This window comes from Juglans regia, unplaced genomic scaffold, assembly GCF_001411555.2.
Source record: "Juglans regia cultivar Chandler unplaced genomic scaffold, Walnut 2.0 Scaffold_855, whole genome shotgun sequence".
NCBI classification, from domain to species: domain Eukaryota; kingdom Viridiplantae; phylum Streptophyta; class Magnoliopsida; order Fagales; family Juglandaceae; genus Juglans; species Juglans regia.
Genome location: NW_023363515.1, coordinates 1 through 7,648, shown reverse-complemented (window position 1 = coordinate 7,648; position 7,648 = coordinate 1). Strand labels below are relative to the sequence as shown.

Sequence of the window (7,648 nt, the reverse complement as noted above, 5' to 3'; positions counted from 1 at the left end):
TACTAGCGTCCTTCCGATCCCAATCCAAACGGAGATCTGATCCAAACCCATCGCTACGCGATGGGCAGGGCGCGATTTTCCTAAAAATCCACTCCCGAGTGGTCGTTATTGTCAATTCCTCTCGCAAGGCGGAAAAAACAAAAACGAGGGGTGCAACACGAGGACTTCCCAGGAGGTCACCCATCCTAGTACTACTCTCGCGCAAGCACGGTTAACAACGGAGTTCTAATGGGATCTGGTGCATTAGTGCTGGTATGATCGCACCCGTCAAACTAATTATTTAAAATTCATATAATCCTAGTGCGACGTACTAGCGTCTTTCCGATCCAAATACGAATCGGCGATTTGATCGAAACCCTTGGCTACGCGATGGGCAGGGCGCGATTTTCATAAAAATCCACTCCCAAGTTGTCCTTCCTGTAAATTCCTCTCGTAAGGCGGAAAAAACAAAAACGAGGGGTGCAACACGAGGACTTCCTAGGAGGTGACCCATCCTAGTACTACTCTCGCCCAAGCACACTTAACTGCGGAGTTCTGATGGGTTCCGGTGCATTTGTGCTGGTATGATCGCACCCGTCAAACCAATTATTTAAAATTCATATAATCCTAGTGCGACGTACTAGCGTCTTTCCGATCCAAATACGAATCGGCGATTTGATCGAAACCCTTAGCTACGCGATGGGCAGGGCGCGATTTTCAAAAAAATCCACTCCCAAGTTGTACTTCTTGTAAATTCCTCTCGCAAGGCGGAAAAAACAAAAACGAGGGGTGCAACACGAGGACTTCCCAGGAGGTCACACATCCTAGTACTACTCTCGCCCAAGCTCGGTTAAATGCGGAGTTCAAATGGGATCTAGTGCATTATTGCTGGTATGATCGCACCCATCAAACTAATTATTTCAAATTCATATAATCTTAGGGCGACCTACTAGCGTATTTCCGATCCCAATGCGAACCGGCGATCTGATCGAAACCCTTGGCTACACGATGGGCAGGGCGCTATTTTCCTAAAAATCCACTACCGAGTGGTCCTTATTGTCAATTCCTCTCGCAAGGCGGAGAAAACAAAAACGAGGGGTGCAACACGAGGACTTCCCAGGAGCTCACCCATCCTAGTACTACTCTCGCCCAAGCAAGCTTGAATGCAGAGTTCTGATGGGATCCGGTGCATTAGGGCTGGTATGATTGCACACATCAAACTAATTATTACAAATTCATATCATCCTAGGGTGACCTACTAGCTTATTTCCGATCCCAATGCGAACCGGCGATCTGATCGAAACCCTTGGCTACACGATGGGAAGGGCGTGATTTTCCTAAAAATCCACTCCCGAGTCGTCCTTATTGTCAATTCCTCTCGCAAGGCGGAAAAAACAAAAACGAGGGGTGCAACACGAGGACTTCCCAGGAGGTGACCCATCCTAGTACTACTCTCGCCCAAGCACGCTTAACTGCGGAGTTCTGATGGGTTCCGGTGCATTTGTGCTGGTATGATCGCACCCATCAAACCAATTATTTAAAATTCATATAATCCTAGGGCGACCTACTAGCGTATTTCCGATCCAATGCAAACCGTTGATCTGATCGAAACCCTTGGCTACGCGATGGGCAGGGCGCGATTTTCCTAAAAATCCACTCCCAAGTTGTCCTTCTTGTAAATTCCTCTCGCAAGGCGGAAAAAACAAAAACGAGGGGTGCAACACGAGGACTTCCCAGGAGGTCACCCATCCTAGTACTACTCTCGCCCAAGCACGCTTACTGCGGAGTTCTGATGGGATCCGGTGCATTTGTGCTGGTATGATCGCACCCATCTAACCAATTATTTAAAATTCATATAATCCTAGGGCGACCTACTAGCGTATTTCCGATCCAATGCGAACCGTTGATCTGATCGAAACCCTTGGCTACGCGATGGGCAGGGCGCGATTTTCCTAAAAATCCACTCCCAAGTTGTCCTTCTTGTAAATTCCTCTCGCAAGGCGGAAAAAACAAAAACGAGGGGTGCAACACGACGACATCCGACGAGGTCCCCCATCCGAGTACTACTCTCGCCCAAGCAAGCTTGACTGCAGAGTTCTGATGGGATCCGGTGCATTAGTGCTGGTACGATCGCACCCGTCAAACTAATTATTTAAAATTCATATAATCCTAGTGCGACGTACTAGCATCTTTCCGATCCAAATGCGAATCGGCGATCTGATCGAAACCCTTTGCTACGCGATGGGCAGGGCGCGATTTTCATAAAAATCCACTCCCAAGTTGTCCTTCCTGTAAATTCCTCTCGCAAGGCGGAAAAAACAAAAACGAGGGGTGCAACACGAGGACTTCCCAGGAGGTCACACATCCTAGTACTACTCTCGCCCAAGCACGGTTAAATGCGGAGTTCAAATGGGATCCAGTGCATTAGTGCTGGTATGATCGCACCCATCAAAGTAATTATTTCAAATTCATATAATCCTAGGGCGACCTACTAGCATATTTCCGATCCCAATGCGAACCGGCGATCTGATCGAAACCCTTGGCCACACGATGGGCAGGGCGCAATTTTCCTAAAAATCCACTCCCGAGTGGTCCTTATTGTCAATTCCTCTCGCAAGGCGAAAAAAACAAAAACGAGGGGTGCAACACGAGGACTTCCCAGGAGGTCACCCATCCTAGTACTACTCTCGCCCAAGCAAGCTTGAATGCAGAGTTCTGATGGGATCCGGTGCATTAGGGCTGGTATGATTGCACACATCAAACTAATTATTACAAATTCATATAATCCTAGGGTGACCTACTAGCTTATTTCCGATCCCAATGCGAACCGGCGATCTGATCGAAACCCTTGGCTACGCGATGGGAAGGGCGTGATTTTCCTAAAAATCCACTCCCGAGTCGTCCTTATTGTCAATTCCTCTCGCAAGGCGGAAAAAACAAAAACGAGGGGTGCAACACGAGGACTTCCCAGGAGGTCACCCATCCTAGTACTACTCTCGCCCAAGCACGGTTAACAGCGGAGTTCTAATGGGATCTGGTGCATTAGTGCTAGTATGATCGCACCCGTCAAACTAATTATTTAAAATTCATATAATCCTAGTGCGACGTACTAGCGTCTTTCCGATCCAAATGCGAACCGGCGATCTGATCGAAACCCATAGCTACGCGATGGGCAGGGCGCGATTTTCCTAAAAATCCACTCCCGAGTTGTCCTTCTTGTCAATTCCCCTCCCAAGGCGGAAAAAACAAAAACGAGGGGTGCAACACGAGGACTTCCCAGGAGGTGACCCATCCTAGTACTACTCTCGCCCAAGCACGCTTAACTGCGGAGTTCTGATGGGTTCCGGTGCATTTGTGCTGGTATGATCGCACCCATCAAACCAATTATTTAAAATTCATATAATCCAAGGGCGACCTACTAGCGTATTTCCGATCCAATGCAAACCGTTCATCTGATCGAAACCCTTGGCTACGCGATGGGCAGGGCGCGATTTTCCTAAAAATCCACTCCCAAGTTGTCCTTCTTGTAAATTCCTCTCGCAAGGCGGAAAAAACAAAAACGAGGGGTGCACCACGAGGACTTCCCAGGAGGTAACCCATCCTAGTACTACTCTCGCCCAAGCACGGTTAACTGCGGAATTCTAATGGGATCCGGTGCATTAGTGCTGGTATGATCGCACCCATCAAACTAATTATTTAAAATTCTTATAATCCTAGTGCGACGTAATAGCGTCTTTCCAATGCAATTGCGAACCGGCGATCTGATCGAAAGCCATAGGTACGCGATGGGCAGGGCGCGATTTTCCTAAAAATCCACTCCCAAGTTGTCCTTCTTGTAAATTCCTCTCGCAATGCGGAAAAAACAAAAACGAGGGGTGCAACACGACGACATCCGAGGAGGTCCCCCATCCGAGTACTACTCTCGCCCAAGCAAGCTTGACTGCAGAGTTCTGATCGGATCCGGTAAATTAGTGCTGGTATGATCGCACCAATCAAACTAATTATTTCAAATTCATATAACGAAGCAGACCGCATTAGCGTATTTCCGATCCCAATGCGAACCGGCGATTCAGATCGAAACCCTTGGCTAAGCACGATGGGCAGGGCGCTATTTTCCTAAAAAATCACTACAATACCGAGTGGTCTCTATTGTCACCCTTCTCGCAGCAGGAGAGAAAACAAAAACGAGGGGTGGCAACACGACTTCCCAGGAGGTCACCCATCCTAGTATTGGTTTCGCCCAAGCAAAGCTTGAATGCAGAGTTCTGGAGGATCCGTTAGGGCTGGTATGATTGCACACATCAAACTACTATTACACACCATATCATCCTAGGGTGACCTACTGGCTTATATTTCCGATCCCAATGCGAAATATGATCTGACTGAAAACCCTTGGCTACATCGATGGGAAGGGGCGCCTCTAAAATCCACTCCCGAGTGGTTCCTATTATCAATTCCTCTCCGCAAGGCGGAAAAAACAAAAACGAGGGGTGCAAATACGAGTGACTTCCCAGGAGGTGACCCATCCTAGTACTACTTCGCCCACGCTTAACTGCGGAGTTTGAGGTTCCCGGTGCATTAGTGCTGGTAAGCGATCGCACCTGCCAAACTAATTATTTAAAAATTATAATCCTAGTGCGACGTACTAGCGTCTTTCCGATCCAAATGCGAACCAGCGATCTGATCGAAACCCATAGCGATGGGCAGGGCGCCACTCGAGTGGTCGTTATTGTCAATTCCTTCTCGCAGGAAAAAACAAAACGAGGGGTGCAACACGAGGATTCCCTTGCGAGGTGACCATCCTAGTACTACTTCGCCCAAGCACGCTTAACTGTGACTTGATGGGTTGCGCATTTGTGCTGGTATACTGCACCCATCAAACCAATTATTTAAAATTCATATACGGGCGACCTACTAGCGTATTTCCGATCCAATGCGAACCGGTGATCTGATCGAAACCCTTGGCTACGCGATGGGCAGGGCGCGATTTTCCTAAAAATCCACTCCCAAGTTGTCCTTCTTGTAAATTCCTCTCGCAAGGCGGAAAAAACAAAAACGAGGGGTGCAACACGACGCCATCCGAGGAGGTCCCCCATCCGAGTACTACTCTCGCCCAAGCAAGCTTGACTGCAGAGTTCTGATGGGATCCGGTGCATTAGTGCTGGTATGATCGCACCCTTCAAACTAATTATTTCAAATTCATATAATCCTAGGCCGACCTACATGCGTATTTCCGATCCCAATGCGAACCGGAGATCTGATCGAAACCCTTGGCTACGCCATGGGCAGGGCGCGATTTTCCTAAAAATCCACTCCCGAGTGGTCGTTATTGTCAATTCCTCTCGCAAGGCGGAAAAAACAAAAACGAGGGGTGCAACACGAGGACTTCCCAGGAGGTGACCCATCCTAGTACTACTCTCGCCCAAGCACGCTTAACTGCGGACTTCTGATGGGTTCCGGTGCATTTGTGCTGGTATGATCGCACCCATCAAACCAATTATTTAAAATTCATATAATCCTAGGGCGACCTACTAGCGTATTTCCGATCCAATGCGAACCGTTGATCTGATCGAAACCCTTGGCTACGCGATGGGCAGGGCGCGATTTTCCTAAAAATCAACTCCCAAGTTGTCCTTCTTGTAAATTCCTCTCGCAAGGCGGAAAAAACAAAAACGAGGGGTGCAACACGACGACATCCGAGGAGGTCCCCCATCCGAGTACTACTCTCGCCCAAGCAAGCTTGACTGCAGAGTTCTGATGGGATCCGGTGCATTAGTGCTGGTATGATCGCACCCTTCAAACTAATTATTTAAAATTCATATAATCCTAGGCCGACCTACATGCGTATTTCCGATCCCAATGCGAACCGGAGATCTGATCGAAACCCTTGGCTACGCCATGGGCAGGGCGCGATTTTCCTAAAAATCAACTCCCAAGTTGTCCTTCTTGTAAATTCCTCTCGCAAGGCGGAAAAAACAACAACGAGGGGTGCAACACGACGACATCCGAGGAGGTCGCCCATCCGAGTACTACTCTCGCCCAAGCAAGCTTAACTGCGGACTTCTGATGGGTTCCGGTGCATTTGTGCTGGTATGATCGCACCCATCAAACCAATTATTTAAAATTCATATAATCCTAGGGCGACCTACTAGCGTATTTCCGATCCAATGCGAACCGTTGATCTGATCGAAACCCTTGGCTACGCGATGGGCAGGGCGCGATTTTCCTAAAAATCAACTCCCAAGTTGTCCTTCTTGTAAATTCCTCTCGCAAGGCGGAAAAAACAAAAACGAGGGGTGCAACACGACGACATCCGAGGAGGTCCCCCATCCGAGTACTACTCTCGCCCAAGCAAGCTTGACTGCAGAGTTCTGATGGGATCCGGTGCATTAGTGCTGGTATGATCGCACCCTTCAAACTAATTATTTAAAATTCATATAATCCTAGGCCGACCTACATGCGTATTTCCGATCCCAATGCGAACCGGAGATCTGATCGAAACCCTTGGCTACGCCATGGGCAGGGCGCGATTTTCCTAAAAATCCACTCCCGAGTGGTCCTTATTGTCAATTCCTCTCGCAAGGCGGAAAAAACAAAAACGAGGGGTGCAACACGAGGACTTCCCAGGAGGTGACCCATCCTAGTAGTACTCTCGCCCAAGCACGCTTAACTGCGGACTTCTGATGGGTTCCGGTGCATTTGTGCTGGTATGATCGCACCCATCAAACCAATTATTTAAAATTCATATAATCCTAGGGCGACCTACTAGCGTATTTCCGATCCAATGCGAACCGTTGATCTGATCGAAACCCTTGGCTACGCGATGGGCAGGGCGCGATTTTCCTAAAAATCAACTCCCAAGTTGTCCTTCTTGTAAATTCCTCTCGCAAGGCGGAAAAAACAAAAACGAGGGGTGCAACACGACGACATCCGAGGAGGTCCCCCATCCTAGTACTACTCTCGCCCAAGCAAGCTTGACTGCAGAGTTCTGATGGGATCCGGTGCATTAGTGCTGGTATGATCGCACCCATTAAAGTAATTATTTCAAATTCATATAATCCTAGGGCGACCTACTAGCGTATTTCCGATCCCAATGCGAACCGGCGATCTGATCGAAACCCTTGGCTACACGATGGGCAGGGCGCAATTTTCCTAAAAATCCACTCCCGAGTGGTCCTTTTTGTCAATTCCTCTCGCAAGGAAAAAACAAAAACGAGGGGTGCAACACGAGGACTTCCCAGGAGGTCACCCATCCTAGTACTACTCTCGCCCAAGCACGGTAAAATGCGGAGTTCAAATGGGATCCAGTGCATTAGTGCTGGTATGATCGCACCCGTCAAACTAATTATTTAAAATTCATATAATCCTAGTGCGACGTACTAGCGTCTTTCCGATTTAAATGCGAACCGGCGATCTGATCGAAACCCATAGCTACGCGATGGGCAGGGCGCGATTTTCCTAAATATCCACTCCCGAGTTGTCCTTCTTGTCAATTCCTCTCACAAGGCGGAAAAAACAAAAACGAGGGGTGCAACACGAGGACTTCCCAGGTGGTGACCCATCCTAGTACTACTCTCGCCCAAGCACGCTTAACTGCGGAGTTCTGATGGGGTCCGGTGCATTTGTGCTGGTATGATCGCACCCATCAAACCAATTATTTAAAATTCAT

At 48.4% G+C, this 7,648-nt stretch overlaps 18 non-coding genes and 4 pseudogenes across 18 annotated transcripts; all 22 read right to left on the bottom strand.

Annotated features, from left to right (window-relative positions):
• Positions 1–147: 147 nt before the first annotated feature.
• On the bottom strand, positions 148–266 carry LOC118347313. The gene has a single exon (XR_004800538.1). It is a non-coding gene; the product is annotated as a 5S ribosomal RNA (ribosomal RNA).
• Positions 267–456: 190 nt separating this feature from the next.
• On the bottom strand, positions 457–575 carry LOC118347326. The gene has a single exon (XR_004800547.1). It is a non-coding gene; the product is annotated as a 5S ribosomal RNA (ribosomal RNA).
• A 190-nt stretch (positions 576–765) lies between these two features.
• Positions 766–884, bottom strand: LOC118347322 (annotated as a pseudogene).
• A 190-nt stretch (positions 885–1,074) lies between these two features.
• On the bottom strand, positions 1,075–1,193 carry LOC118347321. Its single transcript, XR_004800546.1, has one exon. It is a non-coding gene; the product is annotated as a 5S ribosomal RNA (ribosomal RNA).
• Positions 1,194–1,383: 190 nt separating this feature from the next.
• Positions 1,384–1,502, bottom strand: LOC118347318. Its single transcript, XR_004800543.1, has one exon. It is a non-coding gene; the product is annotated as a 5S ribosomal RNA (ribosomal RNA).
• A 189-nt stretch (positions 1,503–1,691) lies between these two features.
• On the bottom strand, positions 1,692–1,809 carry LOC118347328. Its single transcript, XR_004800549.1, has one exon. It is a non-coding gene; the product is annotated as a 5S ribosomal RNA (ribosomal RNA).
• Positions 1,810–1,998: 189 nt separating this feature from the next.
• On the bottom strand, positions 1,999–2,117 carry LOC118347323 (annotated as a pseudogene).
• Positions 2,118–2,307: 190 nt separating this feature from the next.
• LOC118347314 lies at positions 2,308–2,426 on the bottom strand. Its single transcript, XR_004800539.1, has one exon. It is a non-coding gene; the product is annotated as a 5S ribosomal RNA (ribosomal RNA).
• Positions 2,427–2,616: 190 nt separating this feature from the next.
• Positions 2,617–2,735, bottom strand: LOC118347315. The gene has a single exon (XR_004800540.1). It is a non-coding gene; the product is annotated as a 5S ribosomal RNA (ribosomal RNA).
• Positions 2,736–2,925: 190 nt separating this feature from the next.
• On the bottom strand, positions 2,926–3,044 carry LOC118347310. Its single transcript, XR_004800535.1, has one exon. It is a non-coding gene; the product is annotated as a 5S ribosomal RNA (ribosomal RNA).
• A 190-nt stretch (positions 3,045–3,234) lies between these two features.
• LOC118347307 lies at positions 3,235–3,353 on the bottom strand. Its single transcript, XR_004800532.1, has one exon. It is a non-coding gene; the product is annotated as a 5S ribosomal RNA (ribosomal RNA).
• A 189-nt stretch (positions 3,354–3,542) lies between these two features.
• On the bottom strand, positions 3,543–3,661 carry LOC118347309. Its single transcript, XR_004800534.1, has one exon. It is a non-coding gene; the product is annotated as a 5S ribosomal RNA (ribosomal RNA).
• Positions 3,662–3,851: 190 nt separating this feature from the next.
• On the bottom strand, positions 3,852–3,970 carry LOC118347325 (annotated as a pseudogene).
• Positions 3,971–5,038: 1,068 nt separating this feature from the next.
• On the bottom strand, positions 5,039–5,157 carry LOC118347320. The gene has a single exon (XR_004800545.1). It is a non-coding gene; the product is annotated as a 5S ribosomal RNA (ribosomal RNA).
• A 190-nt stretch (positions 5,158–5,347) lies between these two features.
• LOC118347308 lies at positions 5,348–5,466 on the bottom strand. Its single transcript, XR_004800533.1, has one exon. It is a non-coding gene; the product is annotated as a 5S ribosomal RNA (ribosomal RNA).
• A 189-nt stretch (positions 5,467–5,655) lies between these two features.
• On the bottom strand, positions 5,656–5,774 carry LOC118347319. Its single transcript, XR_004800544.1, has one exon. It is a non-coding gene; the product is annotated as a 5S ribosomal RNA (ribosomal RNA).
• Positions 5,775–5,964: 190 nt separating this feature from the next.
• LOC118347324 lies at positions 5,965–6,083 on the bottom strand (annotated as a pseudogene).
• A 189-nt stretch (positions 6,084–6,272) lies between these two features.
• LOC118347317 lies at positions 6,273–6,391 on the bottom strand. The gene has a single exon (XR_004800542.1). It is a non-coding gene; the product is annotated as a 5S ribosomal RNA (ribosomal RNA).
• Positions 6,392–6,581: 190 nt separating this feature from the next.
• Positions 6,582–6,700, bottom strand: LOC118347311. Its single transcript, XR_004800536.1, has one exon. It is a non-coding gene; the product is annotated as a 5S ribosomal RNA (ribosomal RNA).
• Positions 6,701–6,889: 189 nt separating this feature from the next.
• On the bottom strand, positions 6,890–7,008 carry LOC118347316. The gene has a single exon (XR_004800541.1). It is a non-coding gene; the product is annotated as a 5S ribosomal RNA (ribosomal RNA).
• Positions 7,009–7,195: 187 nt separating this feature from the next.
• Positions 7,196–7,314, bottom strand: LOC118347312. Its single transcript, XR_004800537.1, has one exon. It is a non-coding gene; the product is annotated as a 5S ribosomal RNA (ribosomal RNA).
• Positions 7,315–7,504: 190 nt separating this feature from the next.
• LOC118347327 lies at positions 7,505–7,623 on the bottom strand. Its single transcript, XR_004800548.1, has one exon. It is a non-coding gene; the product is annotated as a 5S ribosomal RNA (ribosomal RNA).
• Positions 7,624–7,648: the final 25 nt, after the last annotated feature.